Source organism: Nicotiana tomentosiformis, chromosome 1, assembly GCF_000390325.3.
Source record: "Nicotiana tomentosiformis chromosome 1, ASM39032v3, whole genome shotgun sequence".
In the NCBI taxonomy this organism is placed as follows: domain Eukaryota; kingdom Viridiplantae; phylum Streptophyta; class Magnoliopsida; order Solanales; family Solanaceae; genus Nicotiana; species Nicotiana tomentosiformis.
This window is the reverse complement of record NC_090812.1, coordinates 54,048,819-54,064,796: the sequence shown is the minus strand read 5'-3', so window position 1 is coordinate 54,064,796 and position 15,978 is coordinate 54,048,819. Positions and strand designations below refer to the sequence as shown.

Sequence of the window (15,978 nt, the reverse complement as noted above, 5' to 3'; positions counted from 1 at the left end):
AGTTTATAGATATTTTTATCTGCAATTTTAGTTTTAAGATGTGAAATTGAAAACACAAAAAAATAGTTTCATTTTCCCGTTTAATTTAGGTATTAGGTATTATTTAGAAAGATATTATTTTTATTATTATTTGAAAATATCAAAAATAGTTTTATTTTAACGGTTAGTTTTATTTTAATAGTTTATTCTACTTAAGTAGGACTAATTAATATTTTGATAGTATCTTTATCTTTGTTTTTATTTAATAGGCAAGAGTTGATATTAGATTGATAGATTTTTGGCTAATTAGGCCAATTGTGAGTACAAATATGGCCACCAAAGGCCCAAATAGGACAGCCCATTCCCCCTGGCCCATACTCCTTTACCCTACCACATAAAATCCAATTCTTTCATAAAAAAAGGGAGAACCCTAGAGTAAAAGAGGGAAAAGCTGCGCAACGGCTTGGAAAAGAGAGGGGGGAGATTTGCAGATAAACATACGGAAAAAGAAATATAGGCGAGAAAATGAGAGGACCTTCTTTTTCGGTTTTTTTTCTCTCAAATCCTCCTCCATTTTCTGCCATAGAAAACCCTTCAACTCTAACGGAACAGAGCTTTATTTCCACTTCAAAAATCAGTTGGTAAACATCACAAAATTGCCATCGTACAAGGTCAGCCGAGGTCGCCGGCAAAGTTTCCGTTCGTGGTCAGATTTGCTCTTAGATCAAGTTCCATTACTCGGAAGTTTTTTTATCTGTATTTCATTATCACTAAGGTTCGTATTTTTACCTACTGTTTCAATAGGATTTTTGCTTTATTTAGCAAATGTTCTACTTTTCTTGGTCTGCTTGCTTCAGTTGAACATAGCTGCTGAGATATGAGTTTGCATTTAATAGATTTTGGAGTTACAATAATTTAAGAAATATTATATTATGTTGTTGTTCAACTTCTCTGATTTTGTAATATGCTACAATAGCTTTGGCATATGAGTCTTAAAATTGGAAAAGCTAATTAGAGGTTCATTTCCTTCTCTTAATGCATTTTTTGCTCATGAGTGGATTAGTATCATTTTTTTTCCGTTAATTAGTAGATCTTTAGTTGTTCTGTTTCATTGAATGATGGAGTTTGTATTTCATTTGCACGAGAGCTGGACCAAAGTTAATAAATCAAAGTCATGCTCATTTCTTCCATAACCGAGTAATTATTACACTTAGTTAAATAGCTAAAATCATACATTTCTTCCACAATAATTCCATATCCATAATTCATGACCTCACAACAAATCTCAAAACCTTAAGAAAATAACTTATGAACATTTGTAACTTGCTTTAGACGCGATTAATAAATTATCATGACTATGGGTACGGTTCCCGTGATATAGTCATGATACATAATCCCCAATTCGAGTGTGTGTTTCACGTGACTCGACTATACAAGTTCAAATCAATTAATAATAAAATAAACATGTTACAAATTGCGGGTACGTTTTACGTGGCGCGATTCGCAATATGTACAAAAACAAACGAGTGTGCGACATCGCGACTTGTTCAAATAAACTCCATAAATACTAAAAGCGGTTAAATAAATAATTAAAAGCGGTTCGAAGATAAAATGCACAATAGGTTTGAAACATGTAATAAATCATATAATTAGGCCAATTATTAATAGTTAAGCGACCGTGCTAAAACCACAAAACTCGGGAGTACCTTAAACCTTCTCCCGGGTTAACAGAATTCCTTACCCGGTCTTCTGTATTCGCGGATCGTAAAAATAGAGTCAATTTTCTCGATTCGGGATTTAAAATAAACCGGTGACTTGGGACACCATAAATTATTCCAAGTGGCGACTCTGATTAAATAAATAATTTTATTTTAAATAATGTCCCTTTAATTAGAAAAACTCCCCTATCCCTAAAAAAAAAAGAGGTGTGACACCGACAACACTATTTCTGAAATGACCCAACCGGTCATTTTAACTTTTAGAACCCCGTTCCTTAAAAATAAAACTTCATGTATGTGCTTTTAATGATTTATGACTTGCGTGGATGATTGGTTCGGGATTTGAAAGTGTTTGGGTTGAAATCGGAACACTTGGTTCCTTAAGTTAGCCTTAAAAGGCCAAGTTTAACTTCGGTCAGCATTTTTAGAAAACGACTATGAAATCGGGATTTGACGGTTCCAATAGCTCCGTATGGTGATTTTTGGACTTAGGAGCGTGTTTGAAATTTTATTTGGAAGTCCGTAGTTAAATTAGACTTGAAATGGCTAAAACAAGAAATTAAGTTTGGAAGTTTGATCGGGGAGTTGACTTTTTGATATCGAGGTCGAAATTCAGTTCTGAAAATTTTCATAGCTCTGTTATATCATTTATGTCCTGTGTGCAAAATTTGAGGTCAATCGGACTTGATTTGATAGGTTCTGACACCGAATGTAAAAGTTGGAAATCTTAAGTTTCATTAAGCTTGAATTGGAGGATGATTCGTGATTTTAGCGTTGTTTGGTGGATTTGAGAGTTCGAATAAGTTCGTATGATATTTTTGGACTTGTCGGTATAATTAGTTGAGGTCCCGAGGGGCTCGGGTGAGTTTCGAATGGCTAACGGATCACTTTTGGCCTTTGGGAGACTGCTGATAACGAGTGTGTACACGGACTAAATGTGAAGGATTATGTTTTTAAATTGTGAAGATCATTGTTGCCCATTAATTAAATTATTAAATCTTATTATATTCTCCATCATTGATTTGATTTGTATACTTAAAATTTGCTTGATCTTTTCCTGCTAATTGTTTTACCTGTTTAGTTGAAACTTGGTTTCTTTTATTCTGTGCATTATTAGAAATTGATTTTCTTTAAATTAAATATTATTAATATGAAGTATTTGACATTTTAAATTTGGTATTAAAGCAACGTATTAAATATTTTAAAATATTATTTTTCTAAATTATTTATTCCTGTATATTTTTGTAAGATTTTTGTACTCATTGTGATGGGGTTGTGGGCTCTTTATTGTGAAAAAATATTATTGATGATTTATGTTGGCATGAGCCGTGAGCTCTTTATTGTGAAAAATATCGTTGATTTATTTTGGCAAATTGAAATATTTGGGCACTTGAGGTGCAAATTGTGATATATTGTGATATTGATACGCATGCGGTGGTATAAGGTCTGGGTATTGAAACGCATGCGGTGAGATAAGAGTGGCTTGATACACGTGGCTAGTAAGGGGAACTACTAGAAGTCATGCGGTGTGATAAGAATGGCTAAAACGCGGGATGCTATTTTGAAAAAATTATTTTCTTTAAAATAAATTGTGAAGGCTCCCGCGGTGAGATAAGGAAATGAGATATTGTGAATTTATTTATGATTTGGGACTACGAGGCGGTACATCGGTAGTGCCCTTGTTGATATTGATTTATTGCCATAGTTGCCTTCGATTACTTGTTGTGATTTTCATAAAGTTGAAAGGAATTCTGTTTTGATTCCACGAGATATTATTTGCAATTATTTGGTGTCATTAAATGTGACATACTATTTGATTCATTTCCATAGTCATTTTATCTTATTAAATTATTTAAACATTTTTCCATGTCATTATCTATTCTCCAGTAGAGCCTGACCTGACCTCGTCATTACTCTACCGAGGTTAGGCTTGGCACTTACTGGGTACCGCAGTGGTGTACTTATAGTACGCTTCTGCACATCTTTTTGTGCAGATTCAGGTACATCTTACCAGTCTAGACGTCAGTGAGTTACCTGCGCACGGAGACTTCGAGGTATATCTGCCAGCGTCCGCAGACTCTGGAGTCCCCTTCTATCATTGTTATGTTGCTTCCTTATTTTTCTTTAGACCTTGATACATAGAAACATTGAGAACTTTTTTTTAGAAGCTTGTGACTTATTTCTACCGAGTTTTGGGAGTTATAATTATTTGAATTGTAGTTTATTTATTTCAGATATTTATGATTATTCTGCATTAATAGGCTTACCTAATCTTAGAGACTAGGTGTCATCACGACCTCCTACGGAGGAAATTTGGGGTCGTGACAATTTTTTGTGGCTAGATTCGGGACGTTTGGAGGCCGATTCGAGAGGCAAGGGCATTGCGGAGTAGAGATTTGCTCGGATTGAGGTAAGTAACGATTGTAAATCTAGTCCTGAGGGTATGAAATCCCGGATTTTTATGTCATGTGACTATTTGGAGGTGACGCACATGCAAGGTGACGAGCGTGTGGGCGTGCACCATTAGGGATTTGTGACTTGGTCCGTCCCGTAGCAACTGTAAAGTTGAACAACCTATTGTAGCTATATGCTCTTTATGTGCTTTAGAAAGATTTACTGTAAATTATGCTAGATACCATGTCTTGGCCTTTATGTCAGTATTGTTTGGACCCTTAGAGGTCGTTTCTTGTTGTCCTCTCACTGCTTTAGTTGATATCCCGTACTCAGTCATGTTCATGCATTCTTACATCATAGCTCAGTCTCTGTTATTCTATTTGTTGCATCATGTTAATGTTGTTTGGGCTGATTTCTTTGATTTCTGAGAGTCCGAGAGACTTGAGAGGTTTATAGCACGTGAGTTGTCCGTGCAGCACGTGAGTTGTCCGTGCAGATTATAGCGTTTGGGATGTAGGATCCTCTCCGGAGTCTGTACATACCTCCAGTGAGCGCAGGTACCTACTGAGTGCGAGTACTGAGTGCCGAGTGCTGAGTGATTAGGAGGCATGAGCGATTGGGAGGCATGAGTGATTGTGAGGTTGTCACGACCCAAATTAACTCTCCGTACGGTGTCGTGATGGCACCTAGTCTTACGACTAGGTAAGCCTAATATTACAAAAAATATAAAGAAAACACAACATCTTAAAGATAAACAGCATATTATGAATAGCCAAGAGTAGTACCACTCGGCATATACAAAATAATTTTCCCAAGACCCGGAATATCACTAAGTCACAAGCTGCTATAATCTATGTAGCTCTATACAAAAGTCTGAAGATAATAAAGAAAGTCTATAGGGGAGGGATAGAAGGGGACTCCGAAGATCTGCGGACGCAAGCAGAAGTACCTTGAAGTCTCCTAGAATCAGCAGCACGCACTAACCACAAGGCAGATAGCTCGTACCGGGATCTGCACATGAAAACATGTGCAGGAAAGGGCATGAGTACACCACAATGGTACCCAGTAAGTGCCAAGCCTAACCTCGGTCGAGTAGTGATGAGGTCAGGTCAAGGCCCTACCGGAGTAAATATAATAAATTAAACAGTAAAAGATATAAGCAAAATTTGCGGTAACGCAGTTAAAGAAATTCTCGAAAGTTTAACAGTTAAGGGAGCCCTTGGCTCAAAACAAAGTAAACACAATGGGTAATCTCCCGGGATACCGTCCCGTAGTTCCGAATGAATATGCAGTACATGGGGATCTCCCGGAATACGTCCGTAGTCCCAAAGTAAATATGCAGTGCTGGGGGATCTCTCGGAATACGTCTGTAGTCCCAAAGTAAATATGCAAGACAGGGGGATCTCCCGGAATACGTCTGTAGTCCCAATTTAAATATGCAACGCAAGATGAAATGGCAGGTATGGCATCGAGTTATACAGTTTATACTGAACACAGACAAGGAAAATAGGAATTTAACTAAGGATGGCACACAGAATGTCAAATAGGCAGTTAAAACACGTAAGCATGCTTTTCTAGTCTAAACTAAACAATTAAACATATTAGTGCAATTTAATACTCCCTCTGTTTCAATTTATGTGAACCTATTTCCTTTTTAGTCCGTGCCAAAAAGAATGACCCCTTTCCTTATTTGGAAACAATTTACTTTTATGCAATGATTTATAGCCACACAAAATATATTTGCCTCATTTTACACCACAAGTTCAAAAGTCTTCTCTCTTTTCTTAAACTCCGTGCCCAGTCAAATGGGTTCACATAAATTGAAACGGAGGGAATAAGAGGAACAATTTATGATAACAAAAAAAGATAAACGGGATTTTTGCAATAACAGCCCGTGTACGTACTCGTCACCTCACATACACGGCGCTCACTAACCAAATAATATCGAAATATCCTAAGGGAAAAGTCCCCAACACAAGGTTAGGCAAGCCACTTATCTCGAACCGCTCAAATCACCTCGATAACACGTTCTTGCCACGAGTTTCCGACTCCAAATGGCCCGAATCTATTCAAATAAATTGCATAATGTAAATATAAATACAAGTAACTAATTTAGCTAATTAATTCGAAGCTAATGCGTGAAATTAGGAAAAACGCCCAAAACGTCACCCCGGGGCCACGTCTCAGAATTGGGTAAAAATTATAATTTATAAACACCCATTCACTCACGAGTTCACTCGAACAAAAATTATCTAAATCTGACGTCAAATTTCCATTCAAATCTCAGATTTTCAATTGGGGAATCTTTTCCCCAATTTCCAAACTCCTACCCTCAATTTCCTTAATTAGACGAGGAAAACAACAATAGATTATTGTATTATGATCAAAATAAAGTTAGAATACGTTACCCAATAGTTCTCCTTCAAAATCCTCGAGAAATCGTCTCCCACCGAGCTCCAAATCGAATTTTGTGTTATGAATTTTCAAACCCTCGAAATCCCCTTTTCTGCCCAGCGATTTCTGCATCTGCGCTCGTGGGGCCGCATCTGCGGTCTCGCACCTACGGAAACATCAACGCAGGTGCGGAAGTCACTTATTGGGCTGGGTCCGCATCTGCGACCCCTGGGCCGCATCTGCGGCTCCGCTTCTGCGGACGACCAGCCGCACCTGCGAGCCCAACATGCCATGTCCATTTCCGCATCTGCGAACTCTCAAGCGCACATGCGAGTCTGCACCTACGGGCTCCCCTCCGCAAGTGCGAAACACCAGAACCAGCAATGCACCAGATTTTCCTAAGTCTAAATTTCTTCCCGATAAGCATCTGAAACACACCCGAGACCCCTGGGACCTCAACCAAACATACCAACCACTCCTAAAACACCATACGAACTTAATCGAGCCTTAAAACCACGTCGAACAACACCAAAATCATGAATTAAGCACGGATTCAAGCCTAAGAATTTAAAATTTTCCAAATTCTACAAATGACGCCGAACCACATCAAATCTAGTCCGAATGATCTCAAATTTTACACACAGGTCACAAATGACACTACGAACCTACAGACACTTTCGTAATTCCATTCCGAGCTCGATATCAAAATTTCCACTATCGGCCGAAATCGCCGAAAAACTAACTTTCGCCAATTCAAGCCTAAATCTACTACAGACCTCCAAAACACATTCTGGACGCGCTCCTAACCCCAAAATCACTCAACGGAGCTAACGGAGTCGACAGAATTCCATTCCGGATCCGTCTTCACATAATTCCGACTACGGTACAAACTCTAAGGTTTAAACTCACAACTAGGGACTAAGTGTCCCAAAACTCCTCGAATTCCATAACCAAACACTCCGACAAATCCCAAAAGTAGAAACAAATATGGGGAAAGCAGATATTAGGGGATCGGGGCTCAAATTCTCAAAACGACCGACCGTGTCGTTACATCCTCCCCCTCTTAAAACAATTGTTCATCCTCGAACGAGTATAAAGACATAAAGACAAGTCGCCTCCTCGATCGGTTGACCCCTCCACTGGACCTTAACTGAAGCAATATTCTTTGACCTGAGCTTTCTGACCTGCCTGTCTAAAATGGATACTGGCTCCTTAACATAAGATAGATCTTTGTCCAACTGGACTGAGCTGAAATCCAATACATGAATTGGATCACCGTGATACTTCCGGAGCATAGACATGTGAAATACCGGGTGAAATCCTGCTAGGCTGGGAGGCAAGGAAAGCTCATAAGCAACCTCCCCAACTCGCCGCAATATATCAAAAGGATCAATGAACCTCGGGCTCAGCTTGCCCTTCTTCCAGAACCCCATGACACCCTTCATAGGCGATACCCGAAGCAAGACCCGCTCACCAACCATAAATGCCAAATCACGAACCTTACGGACTGCATAACTCTTCTGCTTGGACTGGGCTGTGCGAAGTCTCTCCTGAATCACCTTCACCTTATCCAGGGCATCCTGGACCAAATATGTACCCAACAATCGGGCCTCGCCCGGCTCAAACCATCCTACTGGCGACCGGCACCGCCTACCATACAAAGCCTCATACGGTGCCATCTGAATACTGGACCGGTAACTGTTGTTGTAAGCGAACTTTGCAAGTGGCAAGTATTGGTCCCATGACCCTCCGAACTCCATCACACAGGCACAGAGCATATCCTCAAGAATCTGAATCGTGCGCTCGGACTGCCCGTCCGTATGAGGGTGAAAGGTTGTGCTCAACTCCACCCTAGTACCCAACTCCTGCTGTACGGCTCTCCAAAACCGTGATGTGAACTGTGTACCTCTGTCTGAAATGATGGATACTGGAATACCATGAAGGCGGACAATCTCTTTGATATTAATCTCAGCCAACCTCTCAGAAGAATAAATGGTCAACACTGGAATAAAATGAGCTGACTTGGTCAGCCGATCCACGATCACCCAAATAGAATCAAACCTTCTCAAAGTCCGTGGAAGTCCAACTACAAAGTCCATGGTGATCCGCTCCCACTTCCACTCTGGGATCTCTAACCTCTGAAGTAATCCACCCGGCCTCTAGTGCTCATATTTGATCTGCTGACAGTTGAGACACTTGGCCACAAACCCAACTATATCCTTCTTCATCCTCCTCCACCAGTAGTGCTGTCTCAAATCCTGGTACATCTTCGCGGCACCGGGATGAATGGAGTACCGCGAGCTGTGGGCCTCCTCGAGAATCAACTCCCGAAGCCCATCTACATTGGGCACACAGATCTGGCCCCGCATCCTCATCACACCGTCATCACCAATAGTCACATCTCTAGCATCACCTCGCCGAACCCTATCCTGAAGGACTAGAAGATGAGGATCATTATACTGGCGCTCCCTGATACGGTCATAAAGAGAAGACCGAGCAACCACACAAGCTAATACCCAGCTAGGCTCTGAAATATCCAATCTCACGAACTGGTTGGCTAAGGCCTGAACATCCAAGGATAAGGGCCTCTCAGCTGCCGGAAGATATGCCAAACTCCCCAAACTCTCTGCCCGGTGACTCAAGGCGTCGTCCACTACATTGGCCTTCCCTGGGTGGTATAATATAGTGATATCATAGTCTTTAAGTAGCTCCAACCACCTCCGCTGACGCAAATTAAGGTCTTTCTGCCTGGACAAGTACTACAAACTCCGGTGGTCAGTGTAAATCTCACAGGGAACACCGTACAAATAATGACGCCAGATCTTCAGGGCGTGAACAATAGCTGCTAACTCAAGATCATGAACCGAATAATTCTTCTCATGCACCTTCAACTGTCTAGATGCGTAGGCAATCACCCTACTGTCCTGCATCAATACCGCTCCAAGGCGAATCCTCGAGGCATCACAATAGACAGTGTAGGACCCCGAACCTATAGGCAATACTAATACTGAGGCTGTAGTCAAAGTTGTCTTGAGCTTCTGAAAGCTCTGCTCACACTCCTCGGTCCACCTGAACGGAGCACCCTTCTGGGTCATCCTGGTCATAGGTGCTACAATGGATGAAAATCCCTCCACAAAACGATGGTAATACCCCGCCAAACCAAGGAAACTGCGGATCTCCGTAGCTGATGACGGTCTAGGCCAACTCTGCACTGCCTCCACCTTCTTCGGATTTACCTTGATCCCATCACAAGACACTATGTGTCCCAAGAATGCCACTGAATCAAGCCAGAATTCACACTTAGAAAATTTTGCATATAACCTCTTCTCCCTCAAAGTCTGAAGCACGGTCCTCAGGTGCTGCTCATGATCTTCCCGAGACCGGGAATATACCAGGATGTCGTCAATAAACACAATGATGAAGGAATCAAGATAAGCTCGGAATACACTGTGCATCAAATGCATAAAGGCTGCTGGGGCATTGGTCAGCCCAAATGACATGACAAGAAACTCATAGTGACTATATCTGGTCCTGAAAGCAGTCTTCGAGATATCCGGCTCCCGAATCTTCAACTGATGATAGCCAGAAAAGTCAATCTTGGAAAACACCCTGGCACCCTGTAACTGATCAAATAAATCATCAAGGCGAGGCAAAGGATAAAGTTCTTCACTGTAACCTTGTTCAACTGCCGATAATCAATACACATACGCATAGAACCATCCTTCTTCTTCACAAATAAGACCGGAGCACCCCAAGGTGATACACTGGGCCTGATGAAACCCTTATCAAGCAACTCTTGCAACTGCTCTTTCAACTCCTTCAACTCAGGAGGACCCATACGGTAAGCAGGAATTAGATATGGGTTGAGTGCTCGGCAACAAATCAATGCCGAAATCAATATCTCTGTCGGGCGGCATGCCCGGAAGATCACCTGGAAACACATCTGGAAAGTCCCTCACTACTGGAACTGACTCAACTGTAGGGGTATCAATACTGACATCTCTCACATAGACCAAATACGTATCACACCCCTTCTCAACCATTCGCTGACCCTTAAGAAATAAAATGACCCTGCGGGGAGTATACTTTAAGGTACCTCTCCACTCTAATCTCGGCAAGCCTGGCATAGCAAGCGTCACGGTCTTAGCGTGACAATCAAGAATAGCATAATGAGGCGACAACCAGTCCATGCCCAAGATAATATCAAAATCTACCATACTGAGTAATAACAAATCGGCTCTGGTCTCAAAACCACTAAGAGCAATCAAACACGACCGATATACACGGTCCACAACGAGAGAATCTCCCACAAGAGTAGATACATAAACAGGAGAATTCAAAGAATCCCGAGATATCCCCAAATGTGGAGCAAAATAAGAAAACACATATGAATACATAGAGCCTGGGACAAATAATACTGATGCATCCCTATGACAGACAGGGACGATACCTGTGATGACTGAATATGAAGCAACGACCTCTAAATGGGCTGGAAGGGCATAGTACCTGGCCTGGCCTCCCCCTCAAGGGAGACCTCGACCTCCCCGACCTCAACCTCGAGCTGGCTGAGGAGGTGGGGTGGCAGCTGGTGCTGGAAGAATGGTCGGAGGACCCGGTAGAGCACGTGGAGGCTGATAAGTCTGTAGAGGTGCACCCCTCCTGGCTCTGGGTAATCTCTAACCAGGTGACGAGTGTCACCACACTCAAAACAACCTCTCGGAGGACGCGGTAGCTGAGACTGACTCGGACCTGGCCTGCTGGACTGGCAAGTAATAGCACCTCGAGCAGGAGGCATACTTGATACTAGCAGTGCATAATAGGGCTCCTGAGGTCTAGGAGGAGCTGGGATATCGCTGGCTGCTGGAAGAGCTGAATGAACAGGGTGACTCACAAAACCCCTACCATGGCGTGCTGCTGGTGCACGAGCTCCTGAATAATGACCAGTCTCTCGAGACCTCTTGGCCTCTCTCTCCTCTCTGTCCCGGGCAAATATGCCCTCCACTCTCCTGGCAATGCTCACTGCCTGCTAATAAGTGATGTCCGTCTCCAACTCCCTGGACATACTGGTCCGAATACTGGGGTGAAGTCCCTCAATAAAGCGACGAACCTCTCTCTCACTGTAGCAACCAGAGTCGGCGCATGGCGAGCTAACTCACTGAAACGGACTGCATACTCTGACACAGTCATAGCACCCTGACGCAACTGCTCAAACTCTGCGCGCCAAGCGTCCCTGAGGCTCTGCGGAACATACTCACACAAGAATATCTCTGAAAATTGAGTCCAAGTGAGTGAGGCTGCCTCGTCTGGACTACTGAGCTCATAGGCACGCCACCACTGATATGCCGCTCCTCTTAGCTAGAAAGCGGTGAAAGAAACCCCACTCGTCTCCACAATGTCCATAGTGCGGAGAATACGATGACACTCCTCAAGAAAACCCAAAGCATCATCTGAAACTAGTCCATTGAAAGTAGGTGGGTGGTACTTTTTGTACCTCTCAAGTTTGAGTTGCTCTGCCTCAGAAGCAGCTAACTTGATCTCATGCTGAACCGGAGCCACTGGGGGCATAGGAATATACTCTGGGGCTTGATCAACCTGGACCCTCTGCTCAGGAGTGCGGGCTGCGGGAGTCTGTGCCCCTCCCCCAGCCTGAGATGTAGCGGGAGCTATCGGAAATAGTCCAGCCTGAGCCAGAGTGCTGAACATGCTCAAGAACTAAGCTAAAGTCTCCTCGAGGGCTGGAGTAGCAATAAGGATCTTCGGTGTTGGCCCTTTAGCTGGAGTTGCTGGGGGCTCCTCTGACGCAGCTCTCGTAGGTGCTCGGGCTGCACCGCATGGTCGTCCTCTACCCCGACCCTGGCCTCTGGTGGCTTTGACAGGGGGCTCGGGTGCCTGATCGTCGGTCCTCCCAGTACGGGTCCTCACCATCTGTGAGAAAGAATAGAATAGAATCTTAGAATTTCTAGTGTCAATAACTCGCACGACAAGAAAATCAAAGAAATATGATTGTTCTTAACAGTTACATAACCTCCCGAAGATAAGTACGGACGTCTCCGCACCGATCCACGAGATTCTAATAAACCGGCTTGTGACTCGCAACTCCTATGAACCTAGTGCTCTGATACCAACTTGTCACGATCCAAATTAACCCTCTGTACGGTGTCGTGATGGCACATAGTCTTCACGACTAGGTAAGCCTAATATTACGAAAAATATAAAGAAAACACAACATCTTAAAGATAAACAGCATATTATGAATAGCCAAGAGTATTACCACTCGGCATATACAAAATAATTTTTCCAAGACCCGGAATATCACTAAGTCACAAGCTGCTATAATCTATGTAGCTCGATACAAGAGTCTAAAGATAATAAAGAAAGTCTATAGGCGAGGGAGTAGAAGGGGACTCCGAAGATATGCGGACGCAAGCAGAAGTACCTTGAAGTCTCCTAGAATCAGCAGCACGCACTAACCCCAAGGCGGATAGCTCGTACCTGGATCTGCACACGAAAACATGTGCAGGAAAGGGCATGAGTACACCACAATGGTACCCAATAAGTGCAAAGCTTAACCTCGGTCGAGTAGTGATGAGGTCAGGTCAAGGCCCTACCGAAGTAAATATAATAAATTAAACAGTAAAAGATATAAGCAAAATTTACGGTAACACAGTTAAAGAAATTCTCGAAAATTTAACAGTTAAGGGAGCCCTCGGCTCAGAACAAAGTAAACACAATGGGGAATCTCCCGGGATACTGTCCCGTAGTTCCAAATGAATATGCAGTACAGGGGGATCTCCCGGAATACGTCCGTAGTCCCAAAGTAAATATGCAGTGCTGGGGGATCTCCCGGAATACGTCCGTAGTCCCAAAGTAAATATGCAGTGCTGGGGGATCTCCCAGAATACGTCCGTAGTCCCAAAGTAAATATGCAAGACAGGGGGATCTCCCGGTATACATCTGTAGTCCCAATTTAAATATGCAACGCAAGATGAAATGGCAGGTATGGCATCGAGTTATACAGTTTATACTAAACACGGACAAGGAAAATAAGGATTTAACTAAGCATGGCGTACAAAATGTCAAATAGGCAGTTAAAATACGTAAGCATGCTTTTCTAGTCTAAAATAAACAATTAAGCATATTAGTGCAATTTATAAAAGGAACAATTTATGATAACAAAAAAAAGATAAACGGGATTTTTGCAATAACAGCTCGTGTACGTACTCGTCACCTCACGTACATGGCGCTCACACACCAAATAATATCGAAATATCCTAAGAGAAACGTCCCCAACACAAGGTTAGGCAGGCCATTTACCTCGAACCGCTCAAATTATCTCGATAACACGTTCTTGCCACGAGTATCCGACTCCAAATGGCCAGAATCTATTCAAATAAATTGCATAATGTACATATAACTTCAAGTAACTAATTTAGCTAATTAATTCGAAGCTAAAGCGTGAAATTAGGAAAAATGCCCAAAAAGTCACCCCGGGCCCACATCTCGGAATCAGGTAAAAATTATAATTTATAAACACTCATTCACTCACGAGTGCACTCGAATAAAAATCATCTAAATCTGACGTTAAATTCCCATTCAAATCTCAGATTTTCAATTGGGGAACCTTTTCCCCCATTTCCAAACTCCTACCCTCAATTTCCTTAATTAGATAAGGAAAACAACAATAGATTATTGTATTATGATCAAAATAGAGTTAGAATTCGTTACCCAATAATTCTCCTTCAAAATCCCTCGAGAAATCATCTCCCACCGAGCTCCAAATCGAATTTTGTGTTATGAAATTTCAAACCCTCGAAATCCCCTTTTCTGCCCAGCGATTTCCTCATTTGCGCTCATGGGGCCGCATCTGCGGTCTCGCACCTGCAGAAAAATCAACGCAGGTGCGGAAGTCACTTATTGGGCTGGGTCCGCATCTGTGACCCCTGGGCCGCATCTGCGGCTCCACTTCTGCGGACGACAAGCCGCACCTGCGAGCCCAGCATGCTCTGTCCATTTCCGCATCAGCGAACTCTCAAGCGCACCTGCGGACTCCCCTCCGCAGGTGCGAAACATCAGAACCAGCAATGCACCAGATTTTCCTAAGTCCAAATTTCTTCCCGTTAAGCATCTGAAACACACCCGAGGCCCCCGGGACCTCAACCAAACATACCAACCACTCCTAAAACACCATACGAACTCAGTCGAGCCTTAAAACCACGTCGAACAACACCAAAATCATGAATTAAGCACGGATTCAAGCCTAAGAATTTAAATTTTTCCAAATTCTACAAACGACGCCGAACCATATCAAATCTAGTCCGGATGACCTCAAATTTTACACACAACTCAAAAATGACACTATGAACCTACAACTACTTTCGGAATTCCATTCCGAGCTTGATATCAAAATTTCCACTATCGGCCAAAATCGCCGAAAAACTAACTTTCGCCAATTCAAGCCTAAATCTACTACAGACTTCCAAAACATATTTCGGATGTGCTCCTAACCCCAAAATCACTCAACGGAGCTAACGGAGTTGACAGAATTCCATTCCGGATCCGTCTTCATACAATTCCGACTACGGTCCAAACTCTAAGGCTTAAACTCACAACTATGGACTAAGTATCCCAAAACTCCCCGAATTCCATAACCAAACACTCCGGCAAATCCCAAAAGCAGAAAAACAATATGGGGAAAGCAAATATTAGGGGATCGGGGATCAAATTCTCAAAATGACAGGTCGGGTCGTTACAGAGGTTGGAGTGATTGGGAGGACTGAGTGATGCTTTTGCCCGAGGGGCGGTATATGATTTCATCTGGTATGCTCATAGCTGCTTTGAGTCCTTATTTTAGAACTGTTGAAGGATATTTTTATTGGTTTTTACCTGAACTGGATTTAAACAAGCCGAAATGACTTAAACACTGGTTTTTAAAGCATGTTGTACTTTACAGAATTTTTGTGATATGAACTATACTTGCATCTAGCTCGTCACTACTTCTCAGCCTTTATTTACTGCTGTTACTTACTGAGTTGGTATACTCACGTTACTCCCTGCACCTTGTGTGCAGATCCAGACATTTCTGGCTACAGTAGCGATTGTCGATATATTCTGTAGCGGATCATCGGAGATAGCAAGGTAGTTGTCTGGCGATTGCAGCCATGTGTTTCTCCTTCCTTATCTTCCCCTTAGTTGTATTGGTTTTTCCCAAACTATGCTAGTCTTGATGTTATTAGACAGTTTGTAGTAGTTTCTCATGACTTAGTGACACCCCGATGCCGGGCTACCTTTTCCGCATTTTATTTTTATTTTGGTTTGAACTCTTTAATCAAGATTCTAGTAAAGTAAAGCTTTGGTTTATCTTTTAAATGAAATATCGATGTGTTTTGGAAATGTGTCGGCTTTCCTAGTTCCACGATAGGTGCCATCACGACGGGTTAGGTTTTGGGTCATGACACTATCCTAGGAGAAAATTCATCAGACTATATTTTCTTTC

At 42.5% G+C, this 15,978-nt stretch overlaps 1 long non-coding RNA gene across 2 annotated transcripts; it reads left to right on the top strand.

The window, feature by feature from the left end:
- Positions 1 to 422: 422 nt before the first annotated feature.
- On the top strand, positions 423 to 15,873 carry LOC138907838 (uncharacterized). 2 transcript variants are annotated; one of them, XR_011415093.1, is made up of 4 exons: positions 423 to 754; positions 3,692 to 3,751; positions 3,975 to 4,107; positions 15,553 to 15,873. It is a non-coding gene; the product is annotated as an uncharacterized lncRNA (long non-coding RNA). The 2 variants fall into 2 exon arrangements; XR_011415094.1 differs by having other exon boundaries at positions 3,959 to 4,107.
- Positions 15,874 to 15,978: the final 105 nt, after the last annotated feature.